General features: G+C 47.6%; 1 pseudogene; it reads left to right on the forward strand.

Annotated features, from left to right (window-relative positions):
• The first annotated feature begins 12,109 nt into the window (after positions 1-12,109).
• On the forward strand, positions 12,110-12,289 carry LOC126546497 (U2 spliceosomal RNA; annotated as a pseudogene).
• Positions 12,290-21,848: the final 9,559 nt, after the last annotated feature.

The raw sequence follows: 21,848 nt of genomic DNA on the forward strand, positions 1-21,848 counted from the left end.
CATACATGGCATCGAAAATGCCCGACTCATTCCAAGCCGCACTATAATTTATGAAGAAAATATCTGATTTCAAGGCATCCCCCCATTCCCGGGCATTCTGCACTTTAAGAGCACAAATGCACGGGCGACAACGCGTTTCCAAAACAACTTGGTCTCATTCGGCGCGATAGTACACTACATACACAGAGGTGGCCACAACACAGGCTCTCAGCCAGACCATATGCTAGACGCTCGCAGGATGCCTTCTACTCGCACTCAAGAGAAATGCGTGGATGCAAAGCCTGTTTTAAGTCGTTCAGAAGACAGAATTATCGCGTTCTTAGTTTTTGTGCTCCTCGGCGCTATTTTTTGCGCGTTCTGCCGGCGCAAGCAACACACTCGCGTGTTATCACTCTTGCCAATCGCTAGCCACGTTCTTAACAAGCGTCAGCACAGAAAGAAGGTATATATTGGTGCGGGACCATAAAAAGTGTCACAAACGTGTCCCGCTAATATTCAGCACACGCCAAACTGACTTGGTCACCACGGCCGAACTTCTTTTCGATAACTGCGACACGACAGTCGCGGCGAGCGTGCCTCAAAATTAACCCAAAAAGTAACGAAGTTAATTACAGCAATTCTCGGGGTCAGAGAAAGCGTCACGAACTTGTCCCAGTAAGATTCTGTAGGCGCGAAACGAACTGCGTCACATGGCCGAGCAGCTTTTCGCTAACTGCGTCACAACACCACGCGCGGCGAGCGCGCCCAAAAACTACCGAGAATAGTTAAAATAATGTGGTACCCATGGAAGGTGTCGCAAACACCTCCCAGTACGAGTCATTAATTAAAATTAACTGCGTCTGCACGGCTGAGTTGTTTTTCGCTAACTGTGTGACAAGTTCCGTGCCGTAAGCCTAAATTGATCGAAATGCGTCGCAGACTGTCAAACAATATTTCTTACCTTGCCGTAGTCCAAAGAGCAGTGGCGTCGTGTCGAAGTGCAAAAGAAACGCAATACGCCGAGTGCCTAACAAACCAGGGTACATCAACAAAAAAAGATATAAAAAGAGAGATGCAGGTCGCCAAACAGGCGAACTTCACAAGCGCAGCCGGCTTCGCTCGCTTCGGTGACGTGTCTGACGCATGACACATGTATCTGGCTCGTCTAGCGTGGCGTTAATTTGTTGCTAGGTAACGCAACAAAAATAAGTTGCAAACTAAGTTCAGTTATATGTAAAAATATTTAGTTTTAGCGGAAAGAATAAAAAAAAAACAATGTCTCTTAACTTCATTTCACATTCTTATTTTCCGATGCTCGCGGCAAGCTAACAGACGGCATTAGCACTAACATGACGTATTTCCTATTGCCAGTTTTCGCCGAGTGTACCGTCTTGTTAAATTTCTTTCTCTATGCTACAGCCGTCATCTTTATGAAAGGGAACACGCTAGCGCGTGGCGAAAGGCTCGAAACCCTCATGCGGCGCGGCGCCGTGGAGATGTCAAACGAAAAGTATAAAGAGCGGTACCATTCTTTCTATTGCCTGCATCCCTCCTTGGAGTTTTCTTTTTTTTTTATCACTTTACGTTGTTACGGTAGACGACCGGACAAGAGCGTTTAGTTCGTAACTCATAAGGTGACCATGCCATCGCAGCTTCTGGAGTGATCGAAGAAAACTGGAATGATAGCTGAACATGCATTTATGTGCCAAATCTGAACATGGGATTTTGTGCTGCTGTAAAGGAACGCCGTATAAAAAAAAATTCGTGTGGCCGCAACATTCATATGGGGACGGATTACCAGCGAAGCTGTTTAGGCTGCTTACATGGGCAGCATACACTATGCAATAATACATTTTTTATTACGGCATCACACTACGCCAATACAAGCGTCGCCGTAGTCACCGAACCTCCTATGCATGTGCCGCAACCACTACTGCAACCCTGCCGGACGTTGAGGATTGGCGCACACATTGCTCTGCGTATACGTATACGTATACGTAGTGCGTATACGTAAGCCGGCCAGAGTACCTCCTGGGAACGCATGCCTGTTATTTCACTATCTCCGGGACCGGCACATACATTCCTGTCGCCTATACCGACGTAAGCCGGCCAGTTAACGTACCCCCCTGGGAACGCACGCCCGGTATTTAACTATCTCCGGGATGGGCCCGCACATTCCAGTCGCCTGTACGGACGTAAGCCGTTCAGCGTACCCTCCTAGGCACGCACGCCCGGTATTTAACTATCTCCGAGATCGGCGCGCGCATTCCAGTCGCCTGTACGGACGTAAGCCGTTCAGGGTACCCCCTAGGAACGCATGCTTGGTATTTCACTATCTCCGGGATCGGCGCGCGCATTCCTGTCGCGTACACGGACGTAAGCCGACCAGCGTACCTTCCTGACAACGCATGCCCGGTATTGCACTATCACCAGGATCGGCGCACAGATTCCAGTCGTTTATGCGTATGTAACCGGCCACCGAGAGAGAGTTCCCCTGGGAACGCACGCCCGGTATTTCACTATCTCTGCAATCGGAGCACACATTGCAGTGCCTATACGGGCGTAAGCCGGCCAAGGTACCCCCCCTGGGAATGCATGCCCGGTATTTCACTATCTCCAGTATCGGCGTACACATTGCAGTCGCCTATACGGACGTAAGGCGGCCAACGTACCCGCCTGGGAACGCATGCCCGGTATTGCACTATATGCGGGATCGGCGCACTCATTCCTGTCGCGTGTACGGACGTAAGCCGACCATCTTACCCCCCTGTGAGCGCATGCGGGGTATGCATACAGGGGAGGTGAACAGCTTCGCTGTTATTTATGAAAATAGATATACGAAAGCATATAGGGGTCATGTTACGTCTTCCATATAGCAGCACTTCGGATATAAAGCTGGCCGAATTGAATTGTAATAGAAAAAATCATAACAAGATCGTAAACTATGGTTATAACCTGTGCCCATCGCTGAGTAAAAATGTGCTTTTCTTCTGCCGCTTCGTAAAAATTCACAGCCTCACCGTCATTCAGTCGCTGGATGCGATAGCGGCTCATCTAATGGACGAAGTTATGTGAGTTATAGAAATGAGTGAGAACACAATCATATGAAGAAATATAAAAGGCGCACTTTATTGCGCCATTTAACCACGGATCGCTTATCGGAAAAAAAAAACAGGCACCGGTGTTTTTCAATATGCCCAACCAGGATGCAATAAATAAATAAATATAAGCACTTGTCTGGCTACTAAAAACAGCACTCAATAGACACCACAAGTATAGGTCTTCGTAAGCACAATATTCCCAACAGATAATCACCCGGCATCAACTCCTTCAGTAGTTGTGTCCTAGTAATGCGCCATGCCTCCACCACACTGAATGACGCACTCTATCCTGGAAAGCGATAATCACATAAAGCTTCAACGAACGCACTGTCTTGCTGCAGACGCACCCATTCGTCCTGGATTGCTTCCCAGAGTTCATTAGCTTCAATGGTATTGAGCGAGCGCTTTGGCATCTTAAACTTCACGACGCCCCACGCGTTCTGGATTATATTCAGATCGGGTGTAGGAAAAAACGTCCCCGGAAGATACGTCGTCGGAAGATACGTCTCCTCAGGAATCACTCTCTAGGAAAAAAATCCCCAAGTGAAAAATTAACCGGAGAACGAATTCTGTTCGAACTCACTTGTCAAAGAACTGCACTCTATATTCGACACTTGGCATAGGCTTATCCGGTTTAGCGTCCCAAAGCGGCTCAGGCCATGAGGGGTGCCGTAGTGGAGGGCTCCGGATAATTTTTGACGACCTTGGGTTCTTCAACATGCATCTGACATCGCACAGTAGACGGGCCTATCAATGGTCACTTTCATGGTTTCGAGAATAAATGTAAGCATGAAGAGAGAGAGAGAAAGAGAAAGAGGGAGTGAGGGGGGAGAGGGAAAGGCAGGGAGGTTAACCAGAGTGAGTCCAGTTTTCTACAGTACACGTGGGGAGGGGAATGGGGGGTGAAAGAGAGAGAGAGAGAAAACATGAGTCTATACCGTTCTTTCACATGCACTAAGTTAGGTGTAGGATATCTATAGTCGGGAACTCAACTCTGTTGCCTTGAGGTAGTGAAGAAGCGCTCGAACTGCTTTCTGGGCTAATGAACTGTGAGGCCAGGCTCCCAAGATCTTTGCTTCTGTAAATGGCCTGTCATCCAGTCTATTCAAGGCCCACTGGAGAGTCTGACGTTGGTTGTCAAAGCGAGAACAGTGGCACAGAAGACGGCTGATGGTCTCTTCACACTTGCACTTAGCGCGCATTGGTGAGTCCGCCATTCCTATACGATAGCTATAAGAGTTGGTGAATGCTACTCCTACCCACAGCCGACACAGCAGTGTTGCGTCACGTCGTGAAAGTTTTGCTGGTAACTTGAGTTTCAGTGATGGGTCGAGGCTCTATAAACGACACTTAGAGTTCTGTGGTGTATTCCAGTAACTTAACGTGATGGTACGAGCGAGACATGAAATATTTTGCTGTACAAGGGGACATCGCAGTCATGTAGTGCACGTCATTACAAGAAAAAACGCACCACAAAGCACTGCTGTTGGTGACTTGGTTGAAGGGCCTAACTATTCAGAGACGCACTTGCTTTGGGCTACTCTTTTACCGCCGCCTTAATTTTTTTTTATCTGCGGCCCGCATCTGTCTGCTGTTGAGTGACTTCCGTGCGGGGGAGGGGGGGGGGGGGGAGAATCGCTGTACGTGTCGCAGCTCGCCACGAGGAAACGTACTCTAAGCCGTGACAGCACAGTGACGAACCAGCATAGAACTACAGCACGTGGAAACAAAAACAAGCAGTCGGAAACAAAAACACAAGAACAAGAACAACAATCAGATGAAAGCTAAAACCATAAAAAAATGGAATCAAAACTCAATAAAAGTTGAATATAGTAAAAGGAAATGAATTTCTGGGTGAAATGAGGCAGAGTAATGAAGTGGAAATGAGAATAAACGAAAGGAATGACAATGCAAGCCAACAAAAACAAGGCTAAAGGATGAAGCACACAGAGCTGAGGCGCAAGAGTAAAGTAAACAAAACTACTTAAAAAAGAACGAAGTTAAAACCGAATTGTATGTCCAATAGCCATCGGGAAATCTTCAATTTTCGTCGTCCCGGCAGTGTAGTCTTCACATAGGTTGTGAACACGCTGCTGCATGCCCATGAGCGCTGACATGAGCGCTGATTATAGGGCACCCGTCTGGGGATGTTTGTTCCTACATCGCAAATGTGGACATTTTTTCCGGGAACATTCAGGTTTTTTTCCTGAACCCGTTCAGACCAGCTCCCTTCGGAGGCCATTCAAGGCAGTTGACTCCTCGAGCGTCCAGAAGTTTAGTCACTCGTTTGCCTGCGTGGATGGGAGAGAGATCTTGCTGATAATGATAGCATCCATGCGACCACTGTTCGTCTAATACGCACGGAATTAATACGTATTTCAGTATGTCACAATACTCAGCACTGTTCAACTTCCCCTCTATCCTAACTAGGGGACCAAGGCCATGAAATGGTTTTGCGCACCACACATTCACAGCGGTGCGACCACTTGCTGGCACGCACTTAAAATTCTCGTCGATGAACCGTATGCCCTTAAGTCGCCACACTCTCTGCTGCTGTTCCCATCGAGTAGAAAATGTTGGTTCGTCGGAAAATACTGCTGACTTTCAGTCACAGACACTCAAGCTTCCGTGGTCATTAGCGAACCTCAGGCGAGCTATCTTGCTTTGTGCTGACAGTAGCGGCTTTTTGTCGTCTACTCGACTGTGCAGACCAGCATCGTGAAGCTTTCGTCAGCCTGTAAAATCGGTTGTATTCAAACGAACGGCCCGTCGAATCCTTCTCGCGATAATGGAAGGTTTGATGTGAGCAACCGCTACGACCAATTAATCCTCATTTTCGATGTGGTTTGGGGGCGCGTTCTGTGAGCAGCATCTTTGATGCGGCCTTCGTCTCGATAGGCTTTAATGACCCTATTGATAGTCTTGACTGGACGTGGCATTTCAGCTGCAATTCTCTTCTGGTTGCAACCCTTAAATATGTTTAAATATTTCATCTTCTCAATAGTAAGAACTCTAGCCCTTATGTTTTTCCATTAAACTGCCAAGAGGCGGGCAGCGTCGTTCGGCAGAGATCAAAGCTCGACAAGCGGAGCGTCAGACTAAATGTCAGTGAAAGAAAACTCGCCAAAGACGAACAATAAACAGCACAACATTCTTTTTATATGCCTCCCTGTTACATGGATGTTACGCCCCTCTGCGGATAGCTGACTAAGCGAAGTTATCTTTACGTAGGATGATACGGGCTCTTACTGTATGATATGCGCTTGTATCAACGGCACGTGAGATAGTAAAAGCAAGACTTGTCTGTGCACACATTTCTAATGTTTTTCGTTTAACCCGAATGCTTCCGAAGTTGTGATAGCAACAATCCTTATTAGCTGGAATGTCCCAGCAAAACAGATACGAAAAAGAAAGCCTAAACAAGACAGACACATTCGTGACGGTAGTGTAGACAGTAGAAAGAACGGCACCACTCTCTCCATAAAGATCATGGCTGTAGTTGCGATATCACACCCACTAGTACAAAGAAACGTGTAGTCTACCGTAAGAACAGAATACGGGCTCCGGGCCCGCATTCACAAAATTTTCTTACGCGAGAACTGCGTGCGCATGTGCACGCGTGTGTGTGTGTGCGTGTGTGCGCGTGCGCGTGTGTGCGCGTGCGCGTGTGTGTTGTGTGTCTGAGGTTACCCTTCGCTGAAGTTACTCGGTAACGAGTCATGTTGACGGGCACACCGATCAATTTTCTATGTTCGTTTTCTTAGCTTCTATGAACTCTAACGTATCCCTACTTCCTAAATGTGGGAGGAACTTGGGGCACTTCGCGCCAACCCTCTTCTTTTGATGGAGGCACCACTCCGGTGGCCGCGGCGTCAAACCTTCCGTTGCCATGTACACCTGAGCAGGTCGGAACTCATCCCACTACGATGCTCATATTTCGCGTTGTTTCTCCGTCCACGCCAATGCTTGGTCTGCGAATGTTCCGAGTATTGTTTTTGATGTCTTGCTACGTACCCGGCGCCACTGCTTGGCTCTCGATGAGAATGAGATACAATCTGTGACACTCCATGTCGAGGCCAGCGGCTGATATCTCCGCAGCGATGGTCAACACCGCCAACACCTGGGCGCCAGACTCCAGTGACCGTCAGTATCTGCAGTGGAAGAATTTTTTATTGTACCTCGCTACAATAGCGCCTTCCTAGATATTTTTATTAAATGTGTGTGCAGGAGCCGTTGGCATCATGGGTGATGCCCGCTACTTCTTCTCTCTAAGGCAAACAGTGGGCAAACAGTACTTATAAAAACATGGCCGGCTAAAACAAAGAAACGAGAAAAAAAGAAGACAGAGAAAGTACGTAACAAAGGTAGGCCGGCTAAAACAGACATTAAAAAGAAATACAGTATCAACATAAAAGTAAATATATCGTAGTTCCGAAAGCGCTAACGCGGAGTTCATATAAAGTTCAAATTCGCGCGTGGTACGTCACGACGCAGACACTGCACAGCAAGTAATGTCATTTAAGAATATAGCAGTCACTTGTAATTCACTTGTATTTGGAGGGAACGCAGTCTACATTACAATATTATACAAACTTACACCACAGGTTGTAACAAAGTAAACATCCCGTGCACTTCGCAAAAACACGAAAATGCCGTGCATAGTCACAGAACATATTAAACTCTAGTAATTATCTATAGTTCTCCTCCCTTCCAAAAATTATTTTAAGCCACTAACTGCGCGCTTTTGCAGCGAAATTGTTACGTATTGTCCCGATATTTTTCCTAAGGATAGTGGCCCTTTATCCAGAGCACATAATTTATGTCGTACTTTTTTTTCTATGCTGAGGATGAATACTGCAGTTCACCAAGAGGTGTTTCATATATTCTTCTGATCCCGAACGGGAACATACCACACTTTTGGCTCGTCCTATTCTATGTAAAAAAAAAAAAAAACACTTTAGGTGCGCAACCCTATATAAATGACGTTAGCACGCTACCCTAAATAAATGACGTTAGAACTGTTGCAGGTAAAAATCAATTTAATTATGTGCACATAATCATTTCCAGTGTTCTTAATATTCATATCATTTTAAAAATGTTTCGAGGCCTTACACATTCGACGAGAACAGGCTATTATGTTGACGCAAGATTGAGAGCTTACTTTTTCGTGAACTAACATGTTTTTAAAGTTTATATTGCAGCGATAAGTGCCACTTGGCGCTCCGTACTTTATAATATTGGATAGTATATAAGTAGAATATGGTTTGCAATTGCATGTCTGGGAGAATGTGTTTGGGAGAACATAGGAATACTTTCTTACTAAGGCTAGCGGCAGCTTAGCGTATGTTATAGGCTCCTTTCTAGCTAATGCTGACCAACCCGCCATGGTTGCTTATTGACTCTGGTGTTGAACTGCTAAATACGAGATCGGTGGGATCGAATCCCTGCAGCGGCGGCCGCATTTCGATGGGAGTGAAATGCAAAAACGCCCGTGTACCATGCATTGAGTCCACGTTGAAGAGCTACAGGTGGTCAAAATTAACCCGGAGTTCCCCCCTACGGCGTGCCTCATAATCAGATCAAGGTTTTGGCGCATAAAACACTAGAATTATATTCAAACTGTATGTACGTTGTGCATATGCGTAGTATGTGTATTACTGATTCGAAAAAACCGCATGCGTGCCTGTGTCTGTGTGCGTCAAATTTGGGGTTAAAACTCACTTACTTTTTTTAAAGGGCCCCTCCACAGGTCTCTCTATTTTGCGCTGACAAGCGCAGTGCATACAATGAGCTCTAACAATTGTGTCTGCAAAGCATTACACCGCTACGCGCCGCGAAAACTGCTGAAAATTCAAACCAAACACCATGCGCACTTCCCCTCGCGGGCACTGCGCTCCCTGCCGGAGACTACACTTCAGCCGCACAAGTTCGCCTAAGCGTAGGCACTAGACTCTACGCTTATACAAAATCGTTCCTGAGCGACAGAACGGCCACCCTCAGTCTAGGGGAAATCAAGTCCCAGAAATACAATCTGGGCCGCCCAAGGGCACCCCACAAGGTTCTGTCATCTCTCCGACGCTTTTTAACCTTCCGCTAGCCGGCTTAGGCAAGAGACTGGATCAAATCGAGAACGTCAAATACACCATACACGCAGATGACGTAACGCTCTGGATCCCCGGAGGTAGCCTGGGATCAATTGAGAACGCTCCACAGCAAGCGATCGACGCTATCGACGAATACCTCGCTCTCACGGGCCCGCAATGTTTGCCCGCGAAGTCGGAGCTCCTCGTCTACAAACCATCGAGAAGCGGCCCCAAGTCAAAGAGCGAAATCAGAGACACACACGCCATTATTCTCTGAACAAAAGACGGAGGAACCCTTCCGCACGTCAGCAAAATCAGTCATCGGCATGCTCATTGAGAGCAACGGCTCTAACGCCGCGACAGTGGAGAAGAACGTGACAAAGTCGAATAATGCCACGAATCTCACACGACGCGTAGCAAACAGACAACACGCGGCCTTAAGGACGAAAATCTCCTCAAGCTAACACACGCCTTCGCGCTATGCCACTTCACGTACGAGGCAGCCATGCACAGATGGAAGGTAGCGGAGAAGGACAAACTCAATGTGCAACTGAGGAAGCTAGACAAAGTAGCGCTGGGAATCCCCAAGAGCACCGGGACAGAGCTCCTGCTGCAACTAGGGGTACACAATACACTTGAAGAAATCGCCGAAGCTCAAGAACGACTAAATTTACAATGAAGGCTCTCTAGAATCAAACCGGGTAGATAAATCTTAGCCAAACTAGGTCATGACACCACAGCAATCGAGAATCTATACCAAAGCGTTCCGACGGACACACGCAACTCCTACACGGTTCGCCCACTCCAGCTGAACATGAACCCCGCGCACCATCAACACAGAAGGCTGGCACGCGGATCATTCATCCTGCGCGAAATACGTGATAAGAAGATCCTAGCCTGTTTCGTAGACGCGGCACACTACCCGTCCAGGAAGGTCTTCATTGCCACCACGGTCAATAAGCAAGGTCAAGTCACAAACGCTCTCACAGTCAAGACCCACAAGTCTGAGATAGCAGAACAGGTCGCCATCGCACTCGCGCTCACAGACCCAACCACCACCCACGTCTACAGCGATTCACGCTGGGCCGTCAAAGCCATTCAGAAAGGAGCCGTTGCACATCAAGCACTACAAATAGTAAATACATCCGCACCGCTGCGGCATCGCATCATCTACTGCTGGTTCAAGCCCTCACGTTCAGAATGCTTCAAACCAAGACCTACCCCACGCAGAACAAACTACATCTCTACATGCCTGAGCTATACGCAACATCATATTGCGAAAATTGCCTTAGCACACTAGACGTACATCACTTGCTCTCGCCATGTGGTTGGACCCACGCAAACAAGAATCAAGACTCCGCCAGGCCACAAGAAGCATTACGCAGCACGGACCTGGCGGAGCAGCTCTGGGCCGTCCAGCGAGCCCACGATGTGGCCAGGGAGTTAAAACTCCCGGTCTCATCTACGTGGGAGTAGCCCGCTCTATGGGGCCCTGCGCCCCGTAGCTCGCAGGACCTTTCAGTAAAATTATTCCATCCATCCATTTGTGTAAACACGAATGCAGCCTAATCTCCGTAACCTCTGTAGGCATGGTAGATATGCCACAGTGTTAACCGTTTCATAGTTCCGGCGGGTGACATTTACAAGAGATGCTCAGTACTTTGGTCGAAAGCTCTGGTATTGAAGCAGCCATGGGGGATACTCAGCTTCTGCTGGCCAACACTTATTCTCTGTAACAATGCTACAAGCAAGAACGGGGACCAAAGAAAGACGATACCACGGCACTGAATACGACACCAAAGCACCATTTGTCTTTATATAAAGACAAATGTCCATGGTGCAATGAGAAACCCACATTATACCACATAACATGGGCATGTAAACAATCTGACGTAGTCCCAATCATATCATACCCAAGTGTGGAACGATGGGAGGAATTGCTGTCCAGCGACCGCTGCGAAGACCAGCTAGGTCTAGTGTGGCGTGCACGATGGACAGCAGAAGCCAGCGGAGCCCTGGACTGAGGGCAGCTGATCATTGCGATATAGGACGGACGAAGCAGCGGGTGAAGACCTCCGGGGGAAAAAATTAAATTATGGGGTTTTACGTGCCAAAACCACTTTCTGATTATGAGGCACGCCGTAGTGGAGGACTCCGGAAGTTTCGACCACCTGGGGTTCTTTAACGTGCACCTAAATCGAAGTACACGGGTGTTTTCGCATTTCTCCCCCATCTAAATGCGGTCGCCGGGGAAGACAGAAGGAGGAAGACTACCCTGAAGAATCCGCCCCAGCCGCCCAAGAACACAGTTACTAGAGCTCAATAAAGTTTTTCACTCACTCATTCACCCTCCGTTGCTGCCGAGCGCGCGCGCAGCAGTTTCTCTACGGCTCCGAAATGGGTAGGCCACGCGTCATACGTACTCCTATGAAGCAGACTACTTAATATGGCTAAATAAACAGACACCTTGAGAAACGATTTCTCGACCTGTGCTACTCGGCGTAAAATATTGGTAGTTTTCGTTGACTGGTATTAACCACCCGAATCTGAACAGGGGGAAATGGGGGATACAGTAGTCGACGGTACGGTATAATCTTTATCTAGGGTTTCTTAACGGTCTTTACAAAGTAATGATACACGTGCCTGTAGTTTGTCGTTAAAAAAAAAGATCATGAGCCATTCCATTCGGTGAAGGTGGATGACCAACGAAGCTGTTTAGTATACGACACAAAGGTGACACATAATTTTGAACGTAGGTACGGACTCATTTACCGTGATTTTTATATGCATTCGCGTGAGCGACGGGACCGCCACCTCGAGGAGCCGGAGAAAACTGGACACGCGTGATGTTCGACGGGGCTGCCACAATGGGAGAGCGGAAGGAAAGGAACACAGATACGCGAGCGCTTGGAAGGCCGACAAAGATAGGACGGTGCGAACGTAGACATGGCCAACGACGGTCAAAATGTAGTAGCTGTTCTTATCAGCTTAATATCTGCTACGTGTTGTATTTGGACCCAAGCTATTAAACTTCTTTTTGCAAGCTGGTGGAGTGCTTGAAGCCTGTTTCACCTCCGCCGCAGGTCGACCCGGTATTGCATTATCTTCGGGATCGGCCCACGGTTTTTGGTGTACGGACATCGATATACTTGAAATTAGTCACATACAGCTTAGCTGTAAAACGACCGTAATAGGCGTGTTTCAAAGCACGAACTCATGCAAAGCAGCAGACCATTAAAGCCACTAAGCCAACGCGTGCGTTTCGCGAGTCTTAAAGGGCCCCTCGCCACGATTGGTGATTTTGAGCTGACAAGCGCTGTGCACCCATGGGTGAATCTCCGCATGGCTGCCATTGGCTGTTTTTAAGCAGACGCTCTTTGAACGCTAGCGCCAAGGTCCCCTTCAGTTGCGGCCCTAGCAGACGGGCTATAGTGAACTAGAATAGTACTCTGTAGACGGGCGATACTTTGGTAAAATGGCGGCGCACACAATTGTTTACGTTGTCATGGCAACAGGAACAGCAGCTGCGCGGCGCCTCCTCACCCCAGCACTCTTTGGTTTTTCTTTTTGTTTTTAGTATGACGATCCGCTCCGCTTCCTTTCGGGCTTTCCCCATGCCCCGCGAATCTCTTTTTGCTTTCTTTTTGCCTGTCCGCGACACTTATCTTTTTCTTTTTTTTTGACCACGCGGGCGCGCGTTGCGCCAGACACTGGCATTGTGTGAACTGGCGTGTGATGCGCCGTGGGTTCTTTATGTGTTTGCACGCAGGCAGTCTTGTCCATACTTTGAGTATGCCAGCATATGCCAGAACGCATATAAATACCACTTCCAACACAGCAGATCTTTGGCCTCGTTTGATTGACTTCCGTTTCCGAAAACAAAGATTTTCGCATAGCTTGGTGTGATACGCGCTCAGAAAATGAACAAAACTTAAAAATGCATAACATGTACATGAGTACTAAACAACACAAAAGTTCACAGACAGTGAAATAACAAAAAAAAAATTAACTCAAGTAAACGCGAAGGCCGTTTCATGTACACACAATAAAAAGGAATTTTATATAATGCCCTAAAGACCAAAGTGTAGAATAGCTTCTGATATGCGCACTGAGAGCTTCTGATATACTCACTGAGATACTGCAGAAAACTGGACGACGTGCATGACATAGTCACGACAACTAAAGAAAAGGAAAATTCGCTGGTAATGACAATAACAATGACGCACAAAATATCTAAAAAATAGAATAAAATGCTAAGATTGTTTTATTGACAGCCATACCAAAAAAAAAAGAACTTACTTATATACCTGCAGAAAAGTACATGAAATGCATGACATGTTTATTCCTACTGAACAAAATGAAAAAGACACGGCAGATCAAAAATAACATTGTACTAAAAATGAAAATAAACATTATCACATTATTTTTCACTTGGCCACAACTTGAGTAACGGTGGCAAGGGGGAGCAGAAGGTAGTCAGCTTTTGCAGCAGCACATAGAAAACATTCGCAGAAAGGCTTATTCCTCAATCAAAGACCAGGTGAAATAAGCCAACAACACGACTTTTCTTTCACCACGAACGCAATGCTTAGCACTAAATTGCGTCACTTAAGGAGAGCGAACTGTTGGGATAGTTGGTTATCCGACATAATAAACGAGTTTTGAGCCAAAGCCACACACACACAAAAAGCGACCGTGTTCTATCCTTTCTTGTGTGTATGGTTTTGGCGCAAAACTCGTGTATTAGTTTACTTAAGGCACTACGTCATACCAACTGCGGACTCCTTTGTGTAATAAACACGAACTGCAAAAATCTGCATATAGGACACTTGGAATGCTCATGCTTTCAAGAAAAAAAAAGCGTTTCATGCCTGCACCTGAAGGTTGTTCGCGCGGTTTCCCCATCGGCAATTACTGAGATCATACATAAACACCAACAGTAATTTTTCAGCTGTTAGTACGCTTGTAAAACGGTGACACGCAGAAAAAGCACTGAGAGCGGAATGGAAAGCTGCGGCACTGGGCTAGTTACTGAAGTTGCAGAATGAGACTTGGCACAGGAAAACCCAAGTCATAGACCAGGTGACAATGAGCAGGAACATCTATTTGTCAGCTTTCTCTACTGGTAAGAGGGAAATTTAGCACAATCAAGGCGCAACGACGTCCGGAGACTCATGGAGCACATACATGCACAGGGCCGTGTTCTTGTACATGCGCCTTCTGATGTCCTTGGCACTGCGCGCTCACCTGTTGTCTTTGGGCACCCAGCAGAATCTTGCAGGGCTTATTTTTGAGGTATTCTTGCACCACTGCACGATGCACGAGCGGTGCAAGCCGTGAAACAGGTGAAACATCGCGGAGCACAAGCATACAGCAATTGAGGACCACGAAACTGACGAAACTGCCCACGCCGGTCCAGGCACAGCAGCGCACGCTTCTCGATAACAGCAGATAACGAAACAAGAAACTTCATGCAGCGGGCTAAGCTGGCGCCGGGCCGGCGCGCAGTGACAGTCGAAGGTGAAGCAGAGCAAGGGGAGAGGAGTTGAGAGGCGAAAGGGCACGGCCTCCTGGATCGGCGCGTGCGGGCGCACACCGATCTAGGAGGTCGTGCGAGGAAAGCGGATTTACTTTCCCGCCCTCCTGACGTATGGCGCCAATTACCTCTGCCATCGAAGCGGCGGAGTTTCGGAGGCTGGCCTTGCATGCAATGCGCGCTAACGATCGTGTCTGCTAAGTATTACATCGTTACGCGCCGCGGAAAGAGCTGAAATTTCAAACCGAACGCCATTTGCCCTTCTCCTCGCGGTCGCCGCGCTGCCAGCCGGAGAGTCGACCCATATCGCACAAGTGCGCCTACGTACATGGCAGTGCTGTGACGTCGCTCATAGTGGCACGTGATTTGGAGAATTATTCAAGGCAACATCTATTATAGGTGGAATCTGTTGCTTCAGTAGACGAATTAAAGTTTAGAGAAATAACAAAACACACAAACCGAATGTCTCCATTTTTGTTCCACTTCGCACCGCAGCAAGAGAGATGTACTTCCGTTTCGTCTGCTTGTTCGCACGTCGTGCCGTCAGTGCAGTTGCGCGCTCAGACAGCGAAACCATGTCATTTTCTATCGTGTTATAACGCGCGATCATGCTCTGTGCATGATTCGCTTGTGTCTGCCTCAGTATTCGTGTAGCAGTCAGGTGTTCCGTGCTAAGCGCGCTAAATCGCGCGCTGCGCGAAACGAGACAAAAGCAACAGCTCCCGCGCGACACCGTCACCGGTAGTGCGCGTCGCAGCAAAAAAGCGAGGAAAAAAAATGAAGGCGGGGCCGTGACGTATGCGTCACACGATCCTCGAGCTCTGGTATGGGAGAACACAGGGAAGGAATTTCGCTTGCGGGAGGCTCGACGGGGCAAAGCGAGGGAGCATCTCTGGTAGCAGTAGCGCTCGCCTCCTGAAATCGTTGGTTCGCGGCACTGAAATATTTCTATCTCGGCTATTAAGCAACCAGTTTGAAAAATTATTGCGGTAGAACGCTTCCTAAAGGGCAAGGAACAACTTCCAGCATATGACCGAAATTTGCTATGCGGCCTGGTGAGGGGTCCTTTAAATTGGACGTGTACATCGACCTATATTCGATTTCATTACGGTTTCACCAATCCTTATCTAAGAGGCAAGGGCACGGCATAACGCGCTGCATGCATAATGAAATAAATAACTACGAACGTCTTCCTTTAACGCGAGCTTGCGAAAAGAGCGCAACTACTCCAGGCTGTTCAAACTAATGCGCCTTACTTGAAGCCCTTCAGTGTAGCAGGTCTTTGAACATTGACCAGTTTCAGATGCTTTTCTGCAGTTACTCCCGTCGCTTACCAAGCCCTCAGAAAAGGTACTCGGCTTGTACACGTCCCCTATGCAAAAAAAAACAAAAAAAAAACAGAGAAAACAGAAAAAAAAAAAGAAGTTGATGTCTATCGAGATTCCGCTTTGTCGATATTCTGCGCATGCTTTTTCGTAGCACGACTGCGCCTCCAAACTGCTATCAATAGCAGCAAAACTGTTGATTCAGAGTTCGTCTAGCCGGGCACTCGTCTTGTACGCGCGGCGTTTATCAGGTCAACCAATCCCGGTTCGCGCTCGGCGCTGAAAGCTGTTGGCGTGGTCCTGGTTTTCTTTTTTATGGGTATTATGTTTTCGTCCAATACACTGCGCGTGTCATCGCGCGAATTGTGAATCTTGAAGGTCCGTACGGCACGTGGTGCAAAAGCTGTAAACTAAAGGTGATGTCTGGAATTGCTGAGGTTGCCTGCATTTATAATAAAATGCCGCGGAAATAGTACTGGACGGCTGCTTTGTACCGCATCGCTTCCTTCGTATGCAATTACGATATTTACCGAATTATGAACGCCGGCCATTCAATCGTAACCAGTAACCATTCAGTAGCCATTCAGTAACCCTTCCATAGCCATGCAGTAACCATTCAATCGCTTGAGAAGTCATTAGTTTGTTAACTCGCTGTTTAATCTTTTTCTCACATGTGGATTACTGGTATTAAAAAATCAAGTCAACTTGGTTCTGCTATATCTATTTCACACGCATTTGTAGCTTATGTGGTTTCTGGCACCACGCGGCATGCCGAAAGTACTGCCACATTTGTTAGTTTTTACGCGCAGAATGTGCAAGCAATCCCTTGTTTGTGTATGCGCAAGCATGCCCTTGTTTAAGTACATGTAACCACAAAGAGGTTACCTAAGGGGCTTAAAATGATACGTTTTGAGTGGCGTCAATAAAGCAGAGCCCTTTGTGATCGCTGTTGGGGCGTCACTGCAAGCTCACTGCCGTTCCAGCTCATTCTGCTGACAGCCGATTGCGCTCGCAGAAGCGTATACCTCTGTCATCAACAGCAGTCGAAGAATTCGCCGTTAAGGATAGTGATGCGGAGACTAAAACTACCTAATCACAGAAAGAGGGGAAAAAAAGGCAATCATAAAGTACGAGGCCCTTCTGGCCGAGCGGAGGAGATGCCACAGCGGCGACGTCGTGCACCCGACAAGCCGCAGGACGTGTATCGCCGGGTGCGCGAGCTCCGCGTGCCTAGCCGGCCCGGTGCACACGATCGGTGCAGACGTTGTAGTTTATTCCGCTGTCACCACTGGATCCGTCCGCCGCAATTACGTGCCGGCTTTTTCCTTCCTGTCTTCCACCGTCGGCCCCGAGTCGAGCCGCTCGGCCGAGCTTTCGGCTCAGGCTAATCTCGCCGAGCTGTCCGCTGCCTCTAATTGGCGCTGGGACACTGATCCTCCTGGGCGTGCCTCCAGCTGAGGCAGCCACGCAACGCGACAGCGCCCGCATGCCCCGCGGCATGGCCGCGGTCCGTCACCGAGCCTCTCATTTGCTGCGCCTCGATATACATTGTCTCGTCACTTTAAATCTGAAACAGCGTTGCTCGGGCTGCTGGGTAAGCTCAATCGGGAGCGTCGCAGGTCGCCGTTTTGTGAGGATAGCGCCGCTCTCTGCTGCCAGCGTCAGCTTCCGGCGCTCGCCCAATAACACACTCCCATCGCACAAAACTCTGCTAATTGGGAAGCATTCAATGAGTTGCTGCAAACTTTCTCCTGACCTTTTTAAAGAGCCCTGTCTCGAGTCAATATTCCAAGTAAACTGATTATAGAGGTAAATATTTGCTTCCAGGACAGTGCGCCTCTTCTGAAAAACGGAATCTTATCGATCCGACTCTGACGTCACGTTTTATGTGTCCGCACAGGAAGGCAATGCGGGGTGAAGACCATCTGTCCTAGAATTTTATCATATGGACTTATACGTATCGAAAAGCCTGCTTCATTGTTTTTCTTCTCTTTCTTATCCCGTTCTAGAAATTTCAGAATAAAGCTCGCAATAATGATTTCCTTCTGACAGAGAACATTGTTCTGAAGTGCATAATGCTTTTCTAGATGTCATTTCTTTAGCGCTGTTAATTTCTGCGATACAGCTATAAAAAACGCAGCCACACGTCTCTCGTTCTCGCATACTTAACGCCGATGGTGTACAGAGTGTTTTCTTTTTTCAGCTGCACATAATTTTTTTAATTGTCTGTGCCAGACAGGACAATTAGCATAATTATGTTGATGATTGAATTAAGCATTTTCATTTCTCATAAAATTAATCGTCCGCCTCATCGAGTAACTTATATCAAGGGTTAGAACTGTGCTATCAGCCACAGACAAATTAAAAGAATTTGACGCAGCTAACAAAAGACACCCTGTATATACAGAGTGTCCCAGCTATCTTTAGCCATGCGAATGCCACGTAGCCGGACAAAACCACGATAATGTTGTTTGCCATCGCTTGGAGGTGCTCAAATTGTTATTTTTTATTCCGCATAATTAGATAATTAGTATTAATTAATTAATCAACTTCTCAGATATTATAATTAGATGAAAAGTGTCAATGAGTAAATTGTAGAACGACATAAAAAACTCCCTATACAGCTTTCTGTTGCCCAATACGTGCCTCGAACGCCCAGTCGCGCTGCAATATTGCGTGCATTTGCCGGCTTCTTTCACGATAAAAAAAAAACACTTTTATATAGCACGTATTGAGCAACAGAAAACTGTAACGGGAGTTTTTCATGTCGTTCTACGATTTTCTCATTAACACTTTTCATCTAATTGTTATATTTAAGAAGGTGAATAATTAATTCAGAGTAATTATGTAATTAGACGGAGTGAGAACTGTAATTTGAGTATCGCCAAGCGACGGCAAACAACATTACCTTGGTTCTGTCCAGCTACGTGGCATTCGCATATTTTTCCACTCTGGATAAAGTTACCTGGGACACCCTGTATTAATACAATGTCGCCGCGGTCGTAAATAAGTTTCACGAGATGAGTTATGCTGCAATCCTGAATGTTCTAGATGGAGCTGTCATATACGATGACATTTCCTTTCATATTTGCATTTGACAACCATGAGCTTTTTGTGAAAGCACTGAATGTTGGGCTAGTTGGTTGCTATTCATAATGAAACTGTATCGCGCACACCAGCAAACTAGACAAAAGGCAAAGGTATCTTGCGTCACCGCTTCTGTCAGCGCTTGTGTGTTGCCTTTGCCTTGTGTCTCGTTTGTTGTGCGCGATGTACTTTTACAATGAACTATGAGCTTCTCTCAATCAAAGTAGGAGTGACGTTGAAATTTGATCTTTCGCCCTCTCTTCATCGCTTTACACGTGTTTGTGTCTAAATAGGAGAAACGCCGCTACAAAGTACTCGCCATGATTGAGACTCCCAGGCCCCAGGGCACGTATTCACAAAACTGCTCTTGAGTATGTAGCGTCAGGAAACTGGCCGTCGCTGCCGCGGTCGTCTCGTTATCGCATCGATCTTTATCATCAGTGGCGTCCGGTCGAACACCGGCCAGTGACGAAACGTTCTTACGTAAGATGCGTTTTGCGAATACGGGCTCAAGGACATTATGTAGGAAGGCCCGAGTTTGGAGGAACACGGGTTACCCAGCTCTCGCGGTTCGCTGCCCATATACATGCCCAACTCGTGTTCACGAATCAGTAATTCATTAATTGGGTTTAACGCCACAAAGCTGCACGCTAGCTATGAGACACGCTGTAGTGGATGGCTCGGCATGCATTTCAACCATTGGGTTGTTTTATACGACTTATTATGGGTACAAAAGTGTTTCTTTTTCTTGTCTTTCCCCAAGTCATCTTCGAGATGTGACCGCTGCGAGTGGGAATAACACCTGTCACCTCCGACTTGACAGCAGAAGGCCATAGCCATTGAACCACCGCGACAACTCATTCTTCATAAAACAGTTCGTACGTTAGGGCAGTTCGTAAGAACGGGCAATGGTGACAAATAACTTGTTATTAGCGAAGGCGGTTGGCTAATGTCAAGCTATTGTCACAAAGAAGAGCTTTGGCATTTGGTCCCTGATACCAAAGTGCAATCGCAGATTGACCAGCGCATTTTCGCTGATCACCTTACGATTGTGACTTCCATGTCTATCGTGATAGACCCGCGCATGAGCGACAATCAGACGCGAGGTGCTCTTGCGTCCAAGGAATTTTTGTGGGCCCAGAAGGGGATAAACTGAGTATTCTTATGAACGGCCTGCAGAGGTACCGACCCACAAGATTCTCCCAGCCCACCGCAGCTGCGGGGCTGGCGATCTTCAGGGAAGCGACCGTCGGAAAGGCGCCGGCATGTCTGCGGCGGCGACTCGCTTTGAAAGGACCCCAATGCGCCGCGTCGCCAACCGGACGACGCCGAGATGTCTACGCGCAGTCGACGGACCATGTATAATTAGTGGATTCGCCATCACCGTCACGGCTTGTTTGAAGCGGGGGAGCTCCTGGATTAAGAAGTTTTCTGGCACCATCTCACGGGCCTTAGAAGTCGTCAGTCAATGGACAGACGCGGCGACCACTGTCTGCGGGGTCAACACTAGGATCAAGAGGCGCCTGCTCAGGACAAGACCCGTGTCTGCGAAAACCCTCTCATCGTGGTGGGGTCAGTGCAACCTGTGCGAAAGTGAGTGCATAAACCCTCCCCCTCAATGGCGGGTCGGCTACGATGATTTTGGACGCTCCGAATTGGTCGAAGGTCGAACGGCCGTTTTCCCTCACCTAGGGATCTAGGGAGGACAGACTGTTTATAAGTAGCGGTTGCACGGCTGCTGAGTGTGCATTCTCTTTCAGTCATGCTAGACTGATGAACTGTAACGTTCTCATGTAGATACTGTAAATAAATCCCATATTCCTCGTTCTCGATGAGAACAAGTTTCTCCCTTCAACAACGTCCTCGGCGGGCATAAATTGGACGATGGCATGGGCCAGCTACCATCTATTTCATGTACGAACCCAACCATTACACTATACGCTGAGAGTATTCTAATAAAAATGCGCTTCAAGCTTCCGCATACTTCATGATGCAAGGACTGACTTATTTTTGTCTTGCTCAATTGTATGGGCTTCTTTCGATTTTCCGACATGATGTCAAAGTTCGTTGAAAAGCAAAGTCAATATTGCAACAACTCTGGTGCTGGTTGAACTGTCTCATAGGATAAAGGCACCTCAGAGCGTATTTCGAGCATTCTTGTTTTGCACGTAGTTGTCCTACAGTGAAGCAGACGAAGATGCCCGCGCTTTCCACCTGCGTAGCCTGGGCTACCGCTCATGTCGACCACCTAACATAACGCTCTGATGGCATGGTCATCTGCATCGGCTGCTTTTGGACTTCATCCAGGAGACAGGCTTCTAGCTTTTTATTTAGTTTATCTTGCAGGACATACTGGCCACAAGAAAAAAGCCAAGGGCATTTAGGCATCCCTACGTGGATGAATGCGAAACCGTTGCAACGTCTTCCCGATGGCGACTCGTTTTAACTAAATGCAATGGTATTGTTTTCACGTTGCCTTCTATCATTTCTCGCATCACGTGCCTCCGCCCCGTTCGCGTACTTGCGTAGACGTCCAAAAGAGCCGGGCGCAGCTACTGACTGAGAAGTCGAAGTCCGTCTGAACCCACGACCGAACTCACCGAAATCACCGCATCGACTGGGCGCGCCGCGACGCGCGGTGCTATATACAGCGTGTTTCAGCTATCACTTTCAAAAATTCTTTAAGATAGCCTGTGGCAGATTGCACAATTCTAGCCCATGAGCGACTGGTCTACTC

This window comes from Dermacentor andersoni, chromosome 1, assembly GCF_023375885.2.
Source record: "Dermacentor andersoni chromosome 1, qqDerAnde1_hic_scaffold, whole genome shotgun sequence".
In the NCBI taxonomy this organism is placed as follows: domain Eukaryota; kingdom Metazoa; phylum Arthropoda; class Arachnida; order Ixodida; family Ixodidae; genus Dermacentor; species Dermacentor andersoni.